The sequence below is a fragment of the Dama dama genome, chromosome 3 (assembly GCF_033118175.1).
Source record: "Dama dama isolate Ldn47 chromosome 3, ASM3311817v1, whole genome shotgun sequence".
In the NCBI taxonomy this organism is placed as follows: Eukaryota; Metazoa; Chordata; class Mammalia; order Artiodactyla; family Cervidae; genus Dama; species Dama dama.
Window position 1 is genome coordinate 43,408,823 of NC_083683.1, and position 20,741 is coordinate 43,429,563.

At 42.3% G+C, this 20,741-nt stretch overlaps 1 non-coding gene across 1 annotated transcript; it reads left to right on the forward strand.

Moving 5' to 3' along the window:
• Positions 1–18,902: 18,902 nt before the first annotated feature.
• LOC133049459 (U6 spliceosomal RNA) lies at positions 18,903–19,009 on the forward strand. The gene has a single exon (XR_009691325.1). It is a non-coding gene; the product is annotated as a U6 spliceosomal RNA (small nuclear RNA).
• The last annotated feature ends 1,732 nt before the right edge of the window (positions 19,010–20,741 follow it).

A 20,741-nucleotide genomic window follows, 5' to 3' on the forward strand; every position in this document is an offset into this window, starting at 1 on the left:
GGGGTCGCACAGAGTCGGACACGACTGACGCGACTTAGCAGCAGCAGCAGCAGAAGGGAAAGAAAGTAACATTCATCACTTACTTGCCATGATCTTTTACTAAAAGTCTTTTAATTCTTCGTCTTCTAAACTAAATTCAGTCAAACTCAGGCCCTTAGGATTTAACACTCAGGCCCTTAGGATTTAACATTCTAATGCTATCTGCGCTTCCTCTTGTTGCCAAGTCTTGCAGACTCTTTGGGACCCGGTGGACTGTAGCCCGCCAGTCTCCTCTGTCCATGGAATTTCCCAGGCAAGAATATTGGAGTAGGTTGGCATTTCCTTCTCCAAGGGGTCTTCCCCATCCAGGGATGGAATCCACGTCTCCTGCATGGGAAGAACGATCTTTTCCCAATGAGTCACCAGGGAAACCCCATAGGTAGTAGTTCATTTAAGGAAAACTCGCTTTGTGCTCCTACCACGTGTCAGGCGCTTTTACTGGCATTTTGGGTACAACTGGGGAACAAAACTGCCCCAAAGGATGTTATATAGTTCAGTGAGGGAAAGACAGGCAATAAGCAGTAATTAAATGAAATATTAGAAATGTTAAGCACTCTACAGGTAATTAAGGTAATTTGATAAAACTGATTTTGTGCAACTTAAATTGCATGGTCAGGGAAGGCCTCTGAGGAAGTGACATGTAAACTGAGATCTCAGTTACAGAGAGCCAACCTCCTAAAGAACTAGATCAAATGCTCCAGGACAGGAACATGTTGGCAAGTTGGAGTCTGAGTTTGTTGAGGGAGGGGGGGAAAGTGGTAAAAGATGAGGTTTGAGAAATATGTTGCGGTTGGATCATGTGAGACTCTGTGAATCAGGTTTAGGAGTTTGGATTTTATTCCAAGTGGATTGGGAAAGCATGGAAAGATTTTATGCAGGGGAGTGTGAGGACTTGAAATAGTTTTGTAAAGGGTTACTTAGTATCTTGATATGGGTGATGGTTACATAAGTGTATATTTATATACATCAGATTGTACACTCAAGAATTGTGCACTTAGTGTATAGACATCATACTTTAAACAACAGTGATGACAACAACAGGATCACTCAGTTTACTGAATGGAGAGTGTTAATGGAAGAGAAGAATCAATTAAAAGGTTCTTGGTGCCAGGACCTCATAATGTCTTCATGGACCCTAGGCACTTTTGCCTTCAAAGGCCCTTTTCTCCTTTCTTTTTCTTTTTTTTCCCCTTTTCTCCTTTAAAACAGTATTAACTTTATTGGCTGCACTGGGTCTTCTTGCGGCATGTAGGCTTTCTCTAGTTGCAGCACATGGTAGCTTCTCTTGTTGCAGAGCATGGGCTGAATTGCCCCATGGCATGTGGGATCTTAGTTCCCCAACCAGGGATTGAACCTGTGCCGCCTACATTGGAAGGAGGATTCTTAGCCGCTGGACCACCAGGGAAGTCCTAATATTAAAATTAGTATTTTATGATTGTCCTGGTATAAAAACCAACATATTGATAAAATATATTTTCTTTGACCTAAACGTTTATTTTTTCTTATAATTTAAAAATAAGCTAAAATGTTTTTGTGGGGCCCTTGAAGCATGGTGGCGTCCAGGCAGTGTGTCTGCTGTGTTTGCTGAATAAGCCAACCCTGACTGCTGTCATCCTGGTGAGAGAAGCTGGTGCTTTAGACATGAGTGTAGAGATGGAAAGAGATGGATGCAGATTTTGGAAGTGGACTAGATGTAAAAGGGCACCAGAGAAGGAACTCTCCCAAGTTTTTGGCATGAACACTTAGGTGATGCCATGCCTTTAGTCTCTTTTCTCAGAAAGTTGTTAGGGAATTCTGTAAAGAAGAGAGCCTGAATTCTGCTGTTGACTTTACCCAAACCGCTGACTGGTCATTGAAGCATGAATGCATGAACAGTTCAGCTGAGGAAAGCAAAAAATTTGAACTGAGATCTGAGCTGATGTCTGCCTCATGTGAGAAAGAGAGTTGGTAGTTTGGGTCCAACCAGTTTAAATGCTTGCTAAAATGAAAACATAAACATTTTTGGAGGATACATTTGTTCCCTGTTCCTCCTGTAGGAAATTTCCACAAATTTAGTGGCTTAAAAAAGATAAATTTATTCTTTTACAACTCTGGGTCAGAAGCCTGAAATAGGTTTCACTGAGCTAAAATGAAAGTGTTGGCAAGACTGCATTCCTTCTGGAGGTTCTATGGGAGATTCTGTTTCCTTGCCTTTTTTCCACCTTTATATAACTGGCCATGTTCCTTGGCTCATGGTCCACTTCCTCTGTTTTCAAAGCCAGAAACGTTGGGTTGAATCCTTCTTGTATTGATCAGGTTGGTTCTGACTTTTCTTTCTGCCACCCTCTTTCACTTTTAAGGACCCCTGTGATACAGTTGGGCCCACCTGGACAATCCAGTATAGCCTTCTTATTTTAGGTCTTCCAGTGTGCGCCATAATTCCATCTGCAGCCATAACTCCCTTTTGCCAGGTAATATAACATATTCACAGGTTCCAGAGGTTTGGGTGTGGACATCTATTTCTTTGACTGCACTGGGTTTTAGTTGCAGCTGGAGGGATCTTTTAGTTTTGGGAACTCTTAGTTGTGGCATGCCTCAGAAGGACATAACAGAGTCTAGAGTCTTCAAAACATAATATACATGATGTACGTGAATCAAAGTTGTTCAACATGTGAAGAAGATGGAAAATGGGACGACATGACAACAGAGACCAACCCTGAGATGAGCCAGATGTTGAAATGATCAGACAAAGACTTCAATGCAGCTATTATAACAGTGCTCAATGAATTAAAATAAAATATACTCGTAATGAGTGAAAAGGTAGGAAATTTCAGCAGAGACATAGAAAATATGAAAAGAACCAAGTGGACATTTTATTTTTTTCTTTTTCCAAGTGGACATTTTAGAATAAAAAGTACAATGTCTGAAATAAATTTCATGGATGACATTACAAGCAGAATAGAGATGATAGGAAAGAGTCTCTATACTTGAAGGTAGATCAATGGAAATTATCAAATCTGAAGATAGGGAAAAAAGATTGGAGAAAACAGTGAACAGACTCTCTGGGACCTGTGGAGAATATAAAAAAATAGGGCGTGTTATTGAAGTCTCAAAAGGAGAGGAGAGAGTTGGGGTAGAAAATATTTGAAGAAATAGTACCCCTAAACTTTCCACATTTGGTTAAGATTCAGGAAGCTCAGCAAACCCTAAATAGTGTAAATATAAAGAAAACTGCACTGGCATATCATAGTCAAAATGCTGAACACACACCAATGATGACAGAAAAATCTTGAAATCATTCAGAAAAAAAAGTGACATTGTGTACAGGGGAACAGTGATTTGAATGGCCATGGGCTTTCCATGAACTACAGAGGTCTAAAAACAGAGAAACAAGGTTCTTAGCATGCCAGAAGAAGAAAGCTGAGAAGAAGTGACACCAGAGAAAATTCAGATCTTCAGGAAAGAATGGAGAGTTTCAGAAATAGTAAATTGATGCATAAAGAAGACTTTTTTCCCTTTTAATTTCTTTGAAATTCATCTGATTATTAAAAGCAAAAGCAAATTTTAGAATATTGTCTTGTGGGATTTGTAATGTATTTAGGTGTAATGTGTGTATTATTTACAACTATAGCATAGAGGATGATGGTTGTTCTGTCTAAAGAAATAACGATATTAACTCTAGGCTGTGAAAGGTTAAGGATAGATATTCTAAGCCCTAGAAGAGGAATTTTAACAATAATGCAAAGAAATATAGTTAAAATTAATTAAAATGGGATTTAAAAAGACATTTAATCAAAAAGAAGGCAAAAAAAGAGGAATAGATGATAATTTTAAAAACTAGCTGGGGGAAAAATAAGATATGTAAAGCAAGCACTTTAAAGGTCTGACACATGGATTGTCTTCCTGAATAACAGTTTACATGGGGATATGTACTTTCTAGAACCTAGGAGTGCAGATTCTTGTTGCAACTCTGTTGCTACTCATCTCTGCAGAACAAAGGTAAACAAAAAAACACAATGCAAGGGGGAGTCAAATGGAGAGAATATAGTAGAGTATTCTTGACTATGAGGATTTTGAAATATGCAATGGCTCAGGCACATTTTTAATCATCTCTGGAGAAGAAGCAGGCATCCCTCAGTGGCTTACCCAGAAGAGTGGGAAAGAGATGCCTAGGTGTGGGTGTGGGTTCTCTTGGCAGCCAGCTACCTTGGGGAGGAGAGGAAAAGCTGAAAGACACTTGCCACTTTAGGGTTCTGTTGTGAGCTAGCATTTGAGGAGGCTGTCTCCCAGCCCTTCTTTCTTTTTTTGCCCAAAGGCTAAGGATGCAGATACCTCCAGGAGCTGGGCAGCTAGTAGGAATGATTTAAGCAGCCTTGTAGGCATTGTGGCAGACTTCATGCAGAGCACTTGCTCCGTGTGGCGGAGATGTTTCCTGCTCACCCCAATCCATAAACTCCCCATTTCTCAGCTCCCTGCTGAGGGGTGGGGAGAGGGACAGACTGGCAGAGGAGGAGCTGTGTCCCATCAAATTGGAAGAATGTTCAAAGCTATGGAGCAGCTTGATCTGAACAGCTGCTGCTCCTTGCTGATCATGGAGAATATAAGTTGAAGTAGAGCGAAAATGTGTAAGCAACCTGGATCCCTACGAAGTTGCCAGGGGAGAGCTGCTCCAGAGAGTTGCCCGACTGACCCTGGACTTGGAGTGAACAAGAAACAAATCTTCATTCTAAGTCCCTTCCTCTATTTTGTAGCCTGGCGTACCCCACACACTTTCTTTAAAGACAGCAGTCACCGCTCAGTTCAGCCTCTTACTATCAAGTGAAACGTAAGCCTAGGGTCGCCAGATCTTCCAGTTTCTGCAAGATAAGCCAGAAATATGGTGTTTTTTTTGGTGAAAATGTCAACATTTGAAAATAGATGTTAATTACAAAAGTAAAACCTTGTATATCCCAAATAAGACTTTCCTGGGGGTCAGCTTAACCCCGGGACCACTCAGTTGCAACTTGAGCTCTGCATTTGGTGACTCATCAGTTCTCATCAGTGACTCAAAGCTTCTTTTGTCACTCCTGTTCAAATAGGGCAGAGAACAGATCTTTGATTCACAGCACCTGGTGAGCTCAATGATGCCTCTAACTCTGGGTTTCTCACCCCGGTCTAAACTGTGGGGGGTAGCTACTGATTGCTAAGTCTCAAGTCTGACCTGGCTCCCTATAGCCAGCACTGATAAATGCATCCTGTAAGAGTCCTAAATGGTTCTTTCTTGTAGCCCTGACCTCGGTCACCTTTTGCCTGACATATTTCATGCTCAACCTGAATGTTTCTTTATGCTTTGTGACCTAGTGATTTACTTTCCCATATAGTGATTTACTTTGCCCACTTACGGTTGTGACCTTTGTACCTAACTCTCAGTTCAGCTCTTCTTTCAATCTTTATCCTCTCAGGTTTTTTTTTTTTTTTTAAACTGTTTGGAGATTTGGATTCTGCCTTCCAGTTCCCTGTGGGTTTGCTCTGGAATAGTCCTGGATTTTTAATTAATTTCATATGTGCGTGCCTGTAAAGTCACTTCAGTTGTGTCCGACTCTTTGCGACCCTTTGAACTGTATAGCCCACCAGGCTCTTCTGTCCATGGGATTCTCCAGGCAAGAATACTGTAGTGAGTTGCCATGTCCTCTTCCAGGGGATCTTCCCAACCCAGGGACTGAGCCCACATCTCCTGTGACTCCTGCATTGCAGGTGGATTCTTTGCTCTGGGGGTCTATGGAGGCAGTCACCAGTTGGCAGGGGAGAGGGTGATAGGGGTGGTCACCCACCTCTCTCATCTTTGCCTTCTGCTCCATTCCCACCACCTCTGTTCCAGCTGTGACTGTCCTTTCCCCTCTGGACTGGCTCAGGAATTGTCCCAGTTTTCCCAGTCTACCCAGCACAAGCTGCCTGGATGAATCTTCTTAAACCTGGGTTCTATGATGGTTGATATATATTTTTTTTTTCTTAAACTTTTGGCTGTGGTGGGTCTTTGTCGCTGCTTGGTCTTTTTTTCAGATTTTCTCTAGCTATGGAGAGCTGAGGCTACTCTCTAGTTGCAGTGCAAGGGCTTCACATTGCTGTGGCTTCTCTTGTTGTGGAGCACAGGCTCTTCTAGAGCATGTGGGCTTCAGTAGTTGCAGCATATGGGCTCAGTAGTTGTGGCTCCTGGGCTTTGGAGCATAGGCTCAATAATTGTGGCACATGGGCTTAGTTGCTCCGAGGCGTGTGGGATTTTCTTGAACCAAGGATCGAACCTGTGTCTCCTGCATTGGTAAGTGGACTCCTTAACACTGAGCCGCTCGGGAAGCCCCAGTGATGATTAATGTTGTATGTCAACATGATTGAACTAAGGGATGCCTAGATAGCTGGTAAAACATCATTTCTTGGTATTTCTGTGAGGGTATATCTGGAAGTGATGAGAGTTTGAATCGCTAGACTGAGTAGAGATAACCTCCACCAATGATTCTGGTGGGTGTCATTCAATCCACTGAGGGCCTGAGCGGAAGAAAAAGGCAGAGGAAGGACAAATTTGCTCTCTCTGCTTGTGCTGAGACATCCATTTTCTCCCACCTCAGACATCTGTGCTTCTGGTTCTCAGGCTTTTGGACTCTGAGTGAATTACACCACCAGCTTTCCTGGCTCTCCAGCTTGCAAAGAGCAAATCATGGGACTTCTCAACGTCCATAATAATGTGAGCCAATTCCTATAATAAACCTCCTCTTATATTTACCTCTGTGTGTCCTGTTTTCATTTTCTCTGGAGAACTCTGAGTAATACATATTCCATTTCTTTACAAGGCACTCCTCCCTAGCACTGAAAGCACTTCATAATCTGTCTTCAATTGGTTTCTCCAACTTTATGTTGCCCCCAACTTCTGTCTTGCTCAGAGCAGTTGCTGGGCTTTTCTGCTGTTGCTCACAATTCTCTTTGCCTAGAATAGCCTGTACCTTCTCAGTCTCGCAGGAGAAGCCCTACCCACTCCAAGACATTGTCCCAAGACTTCTTAGCCTGGCTCCTATTTAGTTGTGTACTTGGTTGATTTTGCACTCCCTGGTGGTTCAGATGGTAAAAAACCTGCCTGCAGTACAAAAGACCTGGGTTCAATCCCTGGGTTGGGAAGATCCCCTGGAGAAGAGGATGGCAACCCACTCTAGTATTCTTGCTGGTGAATTCCAGGGACAGAGGAGCCTGGTGAGCTGTAGTCCGTGGAGTTGCAAAGCGTCAGACATGACTGAGCGACTAACACTTGGTTGATTTTATCCTCCTCATTAGATGATAAACTCCAGGAGCTATTTTACAATCTCTTTTCCCTCTCCTCCAAGGCCTTGTTTTTTTTTTTTTTTTTTTAACTTGAGAATTTCTGCTTGATGAGTGTGGGTGGGCATTTTCTTGCCCAAACCCAACCTCTGATACCAAAGACGCCATAGTTTCACTTCCTGGGTTAGAAGTTGTTAGTCAGTGGAGGAGCAGGGGAGGGCTTTGGCTAGAGATTTGCCATGTAGTGGGTGAAACCGGAAACTCACTCTGGACTTTGGCAAGAAAGCACTTAGGTTGCTCATTAGGACAGGCTTGTTTGACGGCAGCAGGCTCAAATTCCCCTTCTCTTCCTTCTCACTTATCAGTTAAAGCTTTTTAATGCTGAAGAATGTTTGAGAAACAGCTAAAGGCCCAAAGCTTGCTCCTGAGGAGTTTACAAAGCTGTAGTTAATTGTGTGCTCTTGACAGATATTGGTAAGAATATAATTCAACTGATTAATGTTTTTATTGTATTTCTGTGGAGAAATGAATAGTGAAATGTTCTCTACTAGACAAATCAAAGGTAAACACAACAGAAGAAGTAGCTGAGGATTAATTTGTCACAGATCCTGGTCATATTATACTTTTTCCCAGCTTGACCTTGCCTGGCCTGGGACCATCTCCTCCGCCTCTCTTTCCTTCTCTAAATCTTGCCCATCCTTCAGGATGCCTCCTGGATGACTCCGGAATCCATTAAGCTATTTTGAACACTAGGGTTAATAACCTTTGCCACACAAGTTTAGAGCTTGGAGATATCCTTAAATTCTTTGCTGCTGTTTTGTGTGAGTTCCCAACTAAATGATTACTCCTTTGAATAATAGTAAGAATAACAACAATAAAGCAGTTAATATTTATTAAGCATTTATTATGAGCTTGGTACTTTGCTAATATATCTATGTATTTAAGGTAATTTCATCTGTCCAACAACTCTATGAGGAAGTTCTACTATTATTGCCATTTTACAATTGAGGAAGCTGTGTTATGGTATAAATTTTCAAAAAGGTAACGTAATGACTCTCATACAAACATGAAGTGAATACACATCAAAGATATTATTTAACTCCCCTAATTAAGGAGAAAACCTGCAATTTGTTAAAAAACAACTGAAAGGAGACTCAAGAGCAGACAAATTTATGGGCAATCAAGAATACTGAAATGCAGTTGCTGTGTCCTGTATATACTAAAATTTGGAATCATCTTTTCTGCTGGACAGAAACCAATTTTATTATTTTTTTAATTAAAAAAAGTTTTGCTCTGCCTCATGTGGGATCTTTACCACTGAGCCACCAAGGAAGCCCAGAAATATATTTTAAAATATATTTTATTATTAATTTTTTGAAATTAATAGTCTATTTATTTAGCAGAGGGAGGAGACGCTGACACTGGAAAGAATTGGTCTTCTGGCACGCAAGGCAGTAGAAGAGTCTGGCTATTAAAGGACTTGAGTAGCAAAACTGCCATCATTCGGCCTGGAGCTCCATCAGCGCTGAACAGAAGCAGCGATGGTGTTTTCTCTACAACGGCCCCAGCTGGGACCAGGTAGCACAGTGGTAAATAATCTGCATGCCAATGCAGGAGACATCAGAGACCCAAGTTTGATCCTGGGTTGGAAAGATCCCCAGTCTTCCCTTGTGGCTCAGCTGGTAAAGAAACTGCAATGGGTTCAATCCCTGGGTTGGGAAGATGCCCTGGAGAAGGGAAAGGCTACCCACTCCGATATTCTGGCCTGGAGAATTCCATGGACTGTATAGTCCATGGGGTCGCAAAGAGTCGGACACGACTGAGCAAGTTGCACTGCACTGCACTGGAAAGATCCCCAGGAGGAGGAAACCCACTCCAGTATTCTTGCCTGGAAAATTCCATGGACAGAGGAGTCTAGCAGGCTACAGTCCATGGGGTGGCAGAGAGTCGGAGATGACCGAGCATGCACCAGCAGCATGTTGTGTGTGTGGGTGAGTGCTAACTCGCTTCAGTCGTATCGGACTCTTTGCGACCCTATGGACTATAGCCCACCAGGCTCCTCTGCCCATGGGATTTTCCAGGCAAGAATACTGGAATGGGTTGCTGTTTCCTATTCAAGGAGAGCAGCATGTTACCAATCAGCAAATAAGCTAAGTCATGTATGACTCTTTGGCGACCTTACCCCTGGATATTTAGCCATAGAGCCTATCTCACTGTCCTTCTTAGAAATACGTGAGCTACTTAAAAGCCTTTAACAAATATGTCTTCTTTAATTCAGAAAGCAATTTTATCTCACTGTTTATCTCAACGTTCATTTGCATTTCTACGGCCCCACATTATCTGCGTTACTGTCAGTTTTTCCAACTTGCAGAGCTATAAATGAATTTAATAAAAATAATCAAAAGAACTTCCCTGGTGGCACAGTGGATGGGAAGCTGCTTGCCAGTGCAGCAGACACGGATTCGATTCCTGGTTTCGGAAGATTCCACATGCCTCGTAGCAATGAAGCCTGCGAGCCACAACTACTGAAACCTGCAGGCCCTACAGCCTGTGCTCTGCAATAAGAGTCCACCTAGAAGCCCATGCACCACAACGAAGAGCAGCCCATCTAGAGAAAGCCTGAGCCTAGCAATGGAGACTTAGTACAGACAAAAATAAAACAAATAAATTAAAAAATTATAAAACAAGAGCTATCAAAGGTGGTACTGAACACATTATCTTCTTGGCATATCTGAAAATAAGATATGAAGTCCTATGGAGAGTCTTTAAAATAGTTTTACAAACTTAAGAAATCAAAGGCATAGACATGAACCGAATCAAGTAATGCTGAAAGGTCCCTAAACAAAGCCCAGCAGTCCTCCGAAAGGCACCCAGTAGTCTCTTGCTCATTTTGGTCTACGATTTTTCCTACATTGACTGGGCTTAGAGTTCTTTCATACTTAGGTATCGAGCACAACACCTAGTGCATGTTAGGTTTTCCATGAGTGAAGATTGGTTGATAGATGAGAATTACTTTTAAAATTATTTATTTATTATTTTTGGTTGGGTTGGGTCTTTGTTGCTGCATGTGGCTTGCTCTAGTTATGGAGAGCAGGGGCTGCTCCTCGTTGCAGTGCACGGGCTTCTCATTGCAGTGGCTTCTTTTGTTGCAGAGCACAGGCTCTAGGTGTGTGGGCTTCAGTAGTTGTGGCAAATGGGCTTAGTTGTTTCATGGCATGTGGGATCTTCCTGGACCAGGAATGGAACTTGTGTCCCCTGCATTGGCAGGTGGATTCTTATCCACTGTGCCACCAGGGAAGTCCTGATGAGAATTCTTAAATGATTATAAAGCTTGTGGTAGATTGAACACCATGACCAAAATATTTTGCATCTCTTTCATCAAGATGTAGAGTCTAATGTCCTGCTCCTTGAATCTGGAATTGCCTTGTGACTTGCTTTGGCCAGCAAAAAATTAGAAGTGACAATGAGTGGCTTCTGGAGCCTAAACTTCCAGAGACCCCACAGCTTCCACTTTCAGTGTCTTGGGACCTGCTATTACCTAGTAAGAAACCCAGGCTCTCCTTCTGGAGAGCCACGTGGAGGAGAACCAAGGAGCCTTGACTGAGAGTCCCAGCCAACCCTCGTGTGTGTGAGTGAGGCCAACTTGGACCATCCTGGTCCTGGTGACTGTAGCCACTTGAGCAACTTCAGGTGAGATCAGCAGAACTGCCAAGCTGAACCCAGCTAAAATTGTGAGCTAACAGATGATTGTTGTTTTAAGCCTCTAGTCTTGGGTGTTTTGATTTGTGTTGCTGTTCAGTCGCTCAGTCATGTTCAATTCTCTGCAACCCCATGGACTGCAGCACGCCAGGTTTCGCTGTCCTTCACCATCTTTTGCTATGTAGGGATGGCTAAACTGATGGAGAGGTGTCTCTGTAGTCATAGAATGTCAGCCGGGAACAGGGGACAAGGAGCAGATATAGGCTATTGCCCGTGCTTGAATTTCCTGGCTCAGCTATCTTGCGCACCAGCTGACTGGCACCCCTGTGCTGCTCCTTGACAGAAATATCACTACTTAAGTATGCTGTTTGGCCCCAAACCTCCTGTTTTTCAGAGCTGCTCTGACAGGAGCACTGTCTGCACTGGGGGGGCTGGTGACTCATTCGAGCAGCAGGAGTCCACCCTCTTCAAAAGAAGAGAGGCAGTGAGCAAGCAACTTTCTTCTAGGAACTTTACATCTAACGAGGACATGTGTGTCCAAATTAAGAAATAAAGTTAAACCTGTTGTCAATATTGGCCCCCTCCCTTCCTCAAATGTGTCATGTGACACTTTTACTTTCCAAACATCTTTCTACTAAGCATGTTTCCGTCCCAACATAGCCCAGTGAGTGAGAAGAACAGGTGAGGAAATCAAGAGAAATCTCCACAGCAGCTTAATTGCAGACCAGATTGCAGGCCTCCTCCTGTACTGTCTGCTGACACAGTGCTGGAAACTACCTAGGGCCGGTTCCCTGGGCAGCCCCGTCTCTCTGATGGCCCTCAATCCAGGCTGTACACCCAGAACACACGTGTGAACTCCTGAGATGATGTTGGTGGCAGTATGGTGCCCAGGAAGACCTCTATTCTGTTTTATTAGCCCCTTTAGCTGTGTGATCCCAGGCAGTCATTCAACCATGTCAGTCTCAGTTTCCTTACTTGCAAAATGAGATTTAAATTATACTATAAAATTACAGAAACTTAAAAAACCTGTAAACAGTGGTTACAGCTGGAATAAGGTATGAGACTGGGCATCTGGGATAGGATGAAGACTTACTCTTTTTTGCTGTTTTATTCTCTGGTTTGTTTTATCTTATTTTTAAATTTTATTTATTTATTTTTTGGCTATGTCTTGTGGCATGTGGGATCTTAATTCTCTGACCAGGGATGGAACCTGTGCCCCCTACAGTGGTAGCTTGGAGTCTTATAGTGACAGTCCATTGGACTGTCAGGGAAGCTGCTTTATTTTTCAAATTCCACATATAAGTGGTGGCTCAGACAGTAAAGAATCTGACTGCAATGCGGGAGACCTAGGTTTGATCCCTGGGTTGGAAAGATCCCCCTGGGGAAGGGAATAGTTACCCACTCCAGTATTCTTGTCTGGAGAATTCCACAGAGGAGCCTGGTGGGCTATAGTCCATGGGGTCCCTAAGAGTCAGACACAACTGAGCGACTAACACATACATACATAAATGGTAACATACAGTATTTGTGCTTCTCTGCCTGACTTATTTCACTTAGCATAGTGCCCTCCAAGTCCATCTATGTTGCTGCAAATGGCAACATTTCAATCCTTTTTATGACTGAGAGTACATCATGAGAAACGCTGGGCTGGAAGAAGCACAAGCTGAAATCAAGATTGCTGGGAGAAATATCAATAACCTCAGATATGCAGATGACACCACCCTTATGGCAGAGAGTGAAGAGGAACTGAAAAGCCTCTTGATGAAAGTGAAAAAGGAGAGTGAAAAAGTTGGCTTAAAGCTTAACATTCAGAAAACAAAGATCATGGCATCTGGTCCCATCACCTCATGGGAAATAGATAGGGAGACAGGGGAAACAGTGTCAGACTTTATTTTTTTGGGCTCCAAAATCACTACTGATGGTGATGGCAACCATGAAATTAAAAGACGCTTACTCCTTGGAAGAAAAGTTATGACCAACCTAGATAGCATATTAAAAAGCAGAGACATTACTTTGCCAACAAAGGTCCATCTGGTCAAAGCTATGGTTTTTCCAGTGGTCATGTATGGATGTGAGAGTTGGACTGTGAAGAAAGCTGAGCCCGAAAAATTGATGCTTTTGACCTGTGGTGTTGGAGAAGACTCTTGAGAGTCCCTTGGACTGCAAGGAGATCCAACCAGTCCATCCTAAAGGAGATCAGTCCTGGGTATTCATTGGAAGGACTGATACTGAAGCTGAAACTCCAATAATTTGGCCACCTGATGCGAAGAGTTTACTCATTGAAAAAGACCCTGATGCTGGGAGGGATTGGGGGCAGGAGGATAAGGGGACGACAGAGGATGAGATGGCTGGATGGCATCACAGACTCGATGGGCATGAGTTTGAGTAAACTCCGGGAGTTGGTGATGGACAGGGAGGCCTGGTGTGCTGTGATTCATGGGGTCGCAAAGAGTCGGACATGACTGAGTGACTGAACTGAACTGAACTGAGTATTCCATTTTGTGTGTATGTACATCACATCTTCTTTATCCATTTTTCTATTTTATTTATTTGTTTTTAGCCATGCCACATAGCTTATGGGATGTTAGTTCCCTGACCAGGGATGGAACCTGGTCCCTCGATATTGAAAGCACTGAGACCTAACCACTGGACCACCAGGGAGTTCCCTATCTATTTTTCTGTTGATGGACATCTTGGCTATTACAAATAATGCTGCTATGAACATTAGGGTGCATGTATCTTTTAATTAGTATTTTTGTTTTCTTTGGATATATACCCAGGGATGGAATTCATGGATCATATATTAAGACATCCCTGGAGGAGGAAATGACAACCCACTTCTTGATGGCAACCCCAGTATTCTTTTTTTTTTTTTTTAATTAGTTGGAGGCTAATTACTCTACAATGTTGTAGTGGTTTTTGCCATACATTGACATGAATCAGCCATGGATTTACATGTATTCCCCATCCCGGTCCCCCCTCCCACCTCCCTCTCCACCCGATCCCTCTGGGTCTTCCCAGTGCACCAGGCCCAAGCACTTGTCTCATGCATCCAACCTGGGCTGGTGATCTGTTTTACCCTTGATAATATACATGTTTCGATGCTGTTCTCTCGAAACATCCCACCCTCGCCTTCTCCTACAGAGTCCAAAAGTCTGTTCTGCACATCTGTGTCTCTTTTTCTGTTTTGCATATAGGGTTATCATTACCATCTTTCTAAATTCCATATATATGTGTTAGTATACTGTATTGGTCTTTATCTTTCTGGCTTACTTCACTCTGTATAATGGGCTCCAGTTTCATCCATCTCATTAGGACTGATTCAAATGAATTCTTTTTAATGACTGAGTAATATTCCATGGTGTATATGTACCACAGCTTCCTTATAAATTCATCTGCTGATGAGCATCTAGGTTGCTTCCATGTCCTGGCTATTATAAACAGTGCTGCAATGAACATTGGGGTGCATGTGTCTCTTTCATATCTGGTTTCCTCGGTGTGTATACCCAGAAGTGGGATTGCTGGGTCATATAGGGACCTCTGGGACAATGTGAAGTGCCCCAACATTCGAATCATAGGAGTCCCAGAAGAAGAAGACAAAAAGAAAGGCCATGAGAAAATACTCGAGGAGATAATAGCTGAAAACTTCCCTAAAATGGGGAAGGAAATAGTTACACAGGTCCAAGAAACCCAGAGAGTCCCAAACAGGATAAATCCAAGGCAAAACACCCCAAGACACATATTAATCAAATTAACAAAGATCAAACACAAAGAACAAATATTAAAAGCAGCAAGGAAGAAACAACAAATAACACACAAAGGGATTCTCATAAGGATAACAGCTGATCTATCAATAGAAACCCTTCAGGCCAGAAGGGAATGACAGGACATACTTAAAGTAATGAAAGAGAATAACCTACAACCTAGATTACTGTACCCAGCAAGGATCTCATTCAGATATGAAGGAGAATTCAAAAGCTTTATAGACAAGCAAAAGCTGAGAGAATTCAGCACCACCAAACCAGCTCTTCAACAAATGCTAAAGGATCTTCTCTAGACAGGAAACACAGAAAGGTTGTATAAATGTGAACCCAAAACAACAAAGTAAATGGCAACGGGACCATACCTATCAATAATTACCTTAAATGTAAATGGGTTGAATGCCCCAACCAAAAGACAAAGACTGGCTGAATGGATACAAAAACAAGACCCCTATATATGCTGTCTACAAGAGACCCACCTCAAAACAAGGGACACATACAGACTAAAAGTGAAGGGCTGGAAAAAAATATTTCACGCAAATGGAGAACAAAAGAAAGCAGGAGTCGCGGGAGAGGGGATCGGGATGGGGAATACATGTAAATCCATGGCTGATTCATGTCAATGTATGACAAAACCCACTACAATATTGTAAAGTAATTAGCCTCCAACTAATAAAAATAAATGAAAAAAAAAAAAAAGAAAGCAGGAGTCACAATACTCATATCAGATAAAATAGACTTTAAAATAAAGGCTGTGAAAAGAGACAAAGAAGGACACTACATAATGATCAAAGGATCAATCCAAGAAGACATAACAATTATTGCACCCAACATAGGAGCACCGCAATATGTAAGGCAAACGATAACGAGTACGAAAGAGGAAATCAATAGTAACACAATAATAGTGGGAGACTTTAATACCCCACTCACAACTATGGATAGATCAACTAAACAGAAAATCAACAAGGAAACACAAACTTTAAATGACACAATGGACCAGCTAGACCTAACTGATATCTATAGGACATTTCACCCCAAAACAATCAATTTCACCTTTTCCTCAAGTGCACACGGAAACTTCTCCAGAATAGATCACATCCTGGGCCATAAATCTAGCCTTGGGAAATTCAAAAAAATTGAAATCATTCCAGTCATCTTTTCTGACCACAGTGCAGTAAGATTAGATCTCAATTACAGGAAAAAAATTATTAAAAATTCAAACATATGGAGGTTAAATAACACGCTTCTGAATAACCAACAAATCATAGAAGAAATCACAAAAAAAAACCCCAGTATTCTTGAGTGGAGAATCCCATGGACAGAGGAGCCTGGGAGGCTACAGTCCATAGGGTTGCAAAGAGTCAGATACAGCTGAAGGAACTTAGCATGTACCCATGTTAAGACATACTTTTCATTGTATATCTTTTCTGCCATTCAAAGTTGTGGTTGTGATGATTGAGTTTATGTGAACTTGACTGGGCTAAGACATGCCCAGATTGGTAATAAAATTATTTCTGAGTATGTCTGTGAGGGTATCTTTGGAAGGGATTAGTATTTGAATCAGTAGTTTGAGTGAAGAAGATCCTCCTCGCCAATTTGTGTGAGAATCATCCAGTCTGCTGAGGGCCTGAATAGAACAAAAGGGTGTAGGAAGGGTGAATTTGCTCTCTCTACTTGAGCTGAGACGTCCACCTTCTGTCCTCAGACATTGGTGCTTCAATGGGTCCTTGCATCAGACTAGGACTGATGGGCCCCATCAGACCATTGGGCTGCAATTCTTAGGCCTTTGGACTCAGACTGAATAACACCACTGACTTTCCTGGGTCTCCAACTTGCCTGTGAGACTTCTTGGCCTCCATAACAATGTGAGCCAATTTCCATTATTCTTGTCTTGGGAATTCTCTGGTGGTCCAGTGGTTGAGAATCCATGCTTTCACTGCGTAGGGCCCAGGTTTCATCCCTGGTCAAGGAACTAAGATCCCACAGGCTGCGAGGAATGGCCAGATATAAATAAATAAATCTTGTCTTATGTGTCTCTCTATATTTCCTATTGGTTCTGTTTCTCTGGAGAACTCTGACTGATACAGTAATTGAAGGGCAAATGTTATTAATTCAATAACAATGCTAATTTACCAAGAAGTAAATTATTAGCTCATAATAATTCTAATTAGCCAATAAATGTGAATGAGTGCTAAGTAACTTCAGTCATGTCCACCTCTTTTTGACCCTGTGGACTGTAGCCTGCCAGGCTCCTCTGTCCATGGGATTCTCCAGGAAAGAATACTGGAGTGGGTTGCCACGCCCTCCTCCAGGGGATCTTCCTGACCTGGGGATTGAACCCCAGTCCCTTGTGTCTTCTGCATTGGCAGGTGGGCTCTTTACCACTAGCCTGCCTGGGAAGCCTCAGGCCAGTAAATAAATATATCTAAAAAAAAAAGCAAAAAAACTGTGTCTTTCTCCAGTGGCATACTTGAACCCTCCTTCCTCTACAGGACAAAATTATTTTTAGAAAGAATCATTTTTTTTCTTGATTCACTTTTTAGCTTCAGAACAATTAGAAATTTAAAAATATTATTTAAGGGATTTCCCTGGCAGTCTAGTGGTTAAGACTCATGCTTCCACTATAGGAAGCATGTAAAATTGGTACAGACAATTTTACATATATATATATTCAGTCAGTTCAGTTCAGTTCAGTCACTCAGTCGTGTCCGACTCTTTGTGACCCCATGAACCACAGCACACCAGGCCTTCCTGTCCATCACCAACTCCCGGAGTCCACTCAAACCCATGTCCATCGAGTAGGTGATGCCATCCAACCATCTCATCCTCTGTCGTCCCCTTCTCCTCCTGCCCCCAGTCTTCTTAATAATTACTGTGTGTGGTTATTGTCTATTTCTCATCTACCGTCTAAATAAACCCAGAAGATGTATTCTCACAAAGGCTGGGCAAGTTAGTTCAGTCGCTCAGTCATGTCCAACTCTTTGTGACCCCATGCACTGCAGCATGCCAGGTTTCCCTGTCCATCACCAACTCCCCTAGCTTGCTCAAACTCTTGTTCTTCAAGTTGGTGATGCCATCCAACCATCTTATCCTCTGTCGTCCCCTTCTCCTCCTGCCTTCAATCTTTCCCAGAATCAGGGTCTTTTCCAATGAGTCGGTTCTTCATATCAGGTGGCCAAAGTATTGGAGTTTCAGCTTCAGCATCAGTCCTTCCAATGAATATTCAGGACTGATTTCCTTTAGGATGGACTGGTTGGATCTCCTTGCAGTCCAAGGGACTCTCAAGAGTCTTCTCCAACACCACAGGTCAAAAGCATCCGTTCTTCAGGGCTCAGCTTTCTTTATGTCCAAATCTCACATCCACACATAACTACTGGAAAAACCGTAGCCTTGACTAGACGGAACTTTGTTGGCAAAGTAATGTCTCTGCTTTTTAATATGCTATCTAGGTTGGTCATAACTTTTCTTCCAAGGAGTAAGCGTCTTAATTTCATAGCTGCAGTCACCATCTGCAGTGATTTGGGAGCCCCCCAAAATAAAGTCTCTTACTGTTTCCATTGTTTCCCCATCTATTTCCCATAAAGTGATGGGACTGGATGCCATGATCTTCATTTATTGAATGTTGAGTTTTAAACCTATTTTTTCACTCTCCTCTTTCACTTTTATCAAGAGGCTCCTCGCTTTCTGCCATAAGTTTGGTGTCATCTGCATATTTGAGGTTATTGATATTTCTCCCGGCAATCTTGATTCCAGCTTGTGCTTCATCCAAAGGCTTGGAGAATTCTGAACTGTTACAAACTTCTCTCAAGATGAACAGGGTATTCGCTGGGTAAAGAATATTATGTTTATTGATAGATAAGTAATGAAAGTGTTCATTTGAAGTTTACACATTTATTATCAAAACTCAACAGTCATCATGGCAATCATTTAGCAGTTGAACCAACAAAAGATTTTCTTATGAAATATTTGATCATTGACCTTATTTTTTTACTTTTGGTCCAGGCGGCATGACTTGCAGATTCTTATTAATAGTTCCCCGACCAGGGATGAAACCAGGGGCCCCTGGCAGTAAGAGCAAGGAGCCCTAACCACCATACCACCTGGGAATTTCCTTACTGACCTTGTTTAGAATTGTCTACACATGTGCTCGCTTCGGCAGCACATATACTAAAATTGGAACGATACAGAGAAGATTAGCATGGCCCCTGCGCAAGGATGACACGCAAATTTGTGAAACGTTCCATATTTTTCAAGAAGAAAAAAAAAAAGAAGAATTGTCTACACATGAAAATAAGAAAAAACAGGCAGTTTTATTTTTTAAAAATTCTCCACTGACAAAAAGCCCCCTTGATGCCTAATTCAGGGTGGACAGTTCCCATAGCCTTGCTCTCCTTACAAGGTCCTTGTTAAAGACCAAATGGGATAATATCCTCTTGGGTCTCAAATTCAAATGCTGCAGAGTTCGGAGAGGCACGTCTGTAAAGGGGTGTAAGTCACAGAGCGCTGTGCAGTCCGTGGAAGACCAGGAGGGCGTGCCCTGACTAGAGGTGTTCACTATCAGTCTTCTTTCTTTCTTTTTTTAACTCATGTCAATCCTGTGAGCTAGGCAGGAAGCACCTTTTAAAAAATTTTATTTATTTATTTATTTTGGCTGTGTCGGGTCTTCACTGCTGGGTGGGCTTTTCTCTAGTTGCGGTTCCCAGGCTTCTCATTGCAGTGGCTTTCCTTGTGGTTCCTGGGCTCTAGAGCACAAGCTCAATAGTTGTAGTGCTCAGGTTTAGTTGCTCCCCAGCATGTGGGATCTTCCCGGACTAGAGATCGAACTTGTGTCTCCTGCATTGGCAGGCAAATTCTTTACCCCTGGACCACCAGGGAAGCCCTCAGTTTCCTTTTCTGAGATAGGTCCGTCTGTCCATGGGGTGGGCTGACAGCCTACAACACCCACAACTAATAAACAATTCAGGCTTAGGTCTGGGCTGACTTCAAAGCTCTTTCCACTATACCATAGTGAAAATATCACCTTACTTTTAATTCATAGGTGGATACTGACTTATGTCCCAAGTCAGAAAAATAAACAAGGGAGTCCTGGAGAAGTGGAGAGCTGAAACAGGTGGGATTTAGATGAGAAGTGCCTACTGGCCCCTGTGATACAGAAGGAGAGAAGGGGATGGACCACAGGGACTGCAAGTGTGGCTCTGTATGAGGGAAAAAGGTGCAGGGTTGTTCTATCTGCGGGGTCCTCACAGTGGAACTGAGTAAGCAGCCCACCTATGGGAATATTTACAATGCAAAGTTATTTTTTAAATGATCAGAGAGATGTTTGTTGCAATTCAGTTTATGACAGCAGAAAACTAAAGTCAATGTAAATATCCCAAACTAGGGGAATGGTTAAATAAATTGCTCTATATCCATTCAATGAGGGGATACTCTTCAATCCTCAAAAATATTATTAGAAGAAGAATGTTTGACAGGGAAAGAAATTCCCATTATATATGTGATATGTGAAGAGGAGATTATAAAACAGTGGGCACAATCCAATCTCACTTTTGTGAAATTTTTTAAAACAAGTATGTGAAAGTTGCTCAGTGGTGTCTGACTTTTTGCGACCCCATAGACTGTATACATAGTCCATGGAATTCTCCAGGCCAGAGTACTGGAGTGGGTAGCCTTTCCCTTCTCCAGGGGATCTTCCCAACCGAGGGATCGAACCCAGTTTTCCCACATTGCAGGTGGATTCTTTACCAGCTGAGCCACAAGGCTCAAGCCCTAATAGCCACAAGCCCTATTAATAAAAGACCTTGAAAGCTACACATCAAGGTATTAACAATAGTTATCCCTAGGTGGCAGTATTCTGAAGGTTTAAAATTTTTCTTATTTCTGCTCATCTGTGTTTTCTAATTCTCAACAGTGAACACATCTTACTTAGGTACAAGGAAAAACCACATTTATTTTTTAAACCATGGTGAGAGTCACTGGATAGGG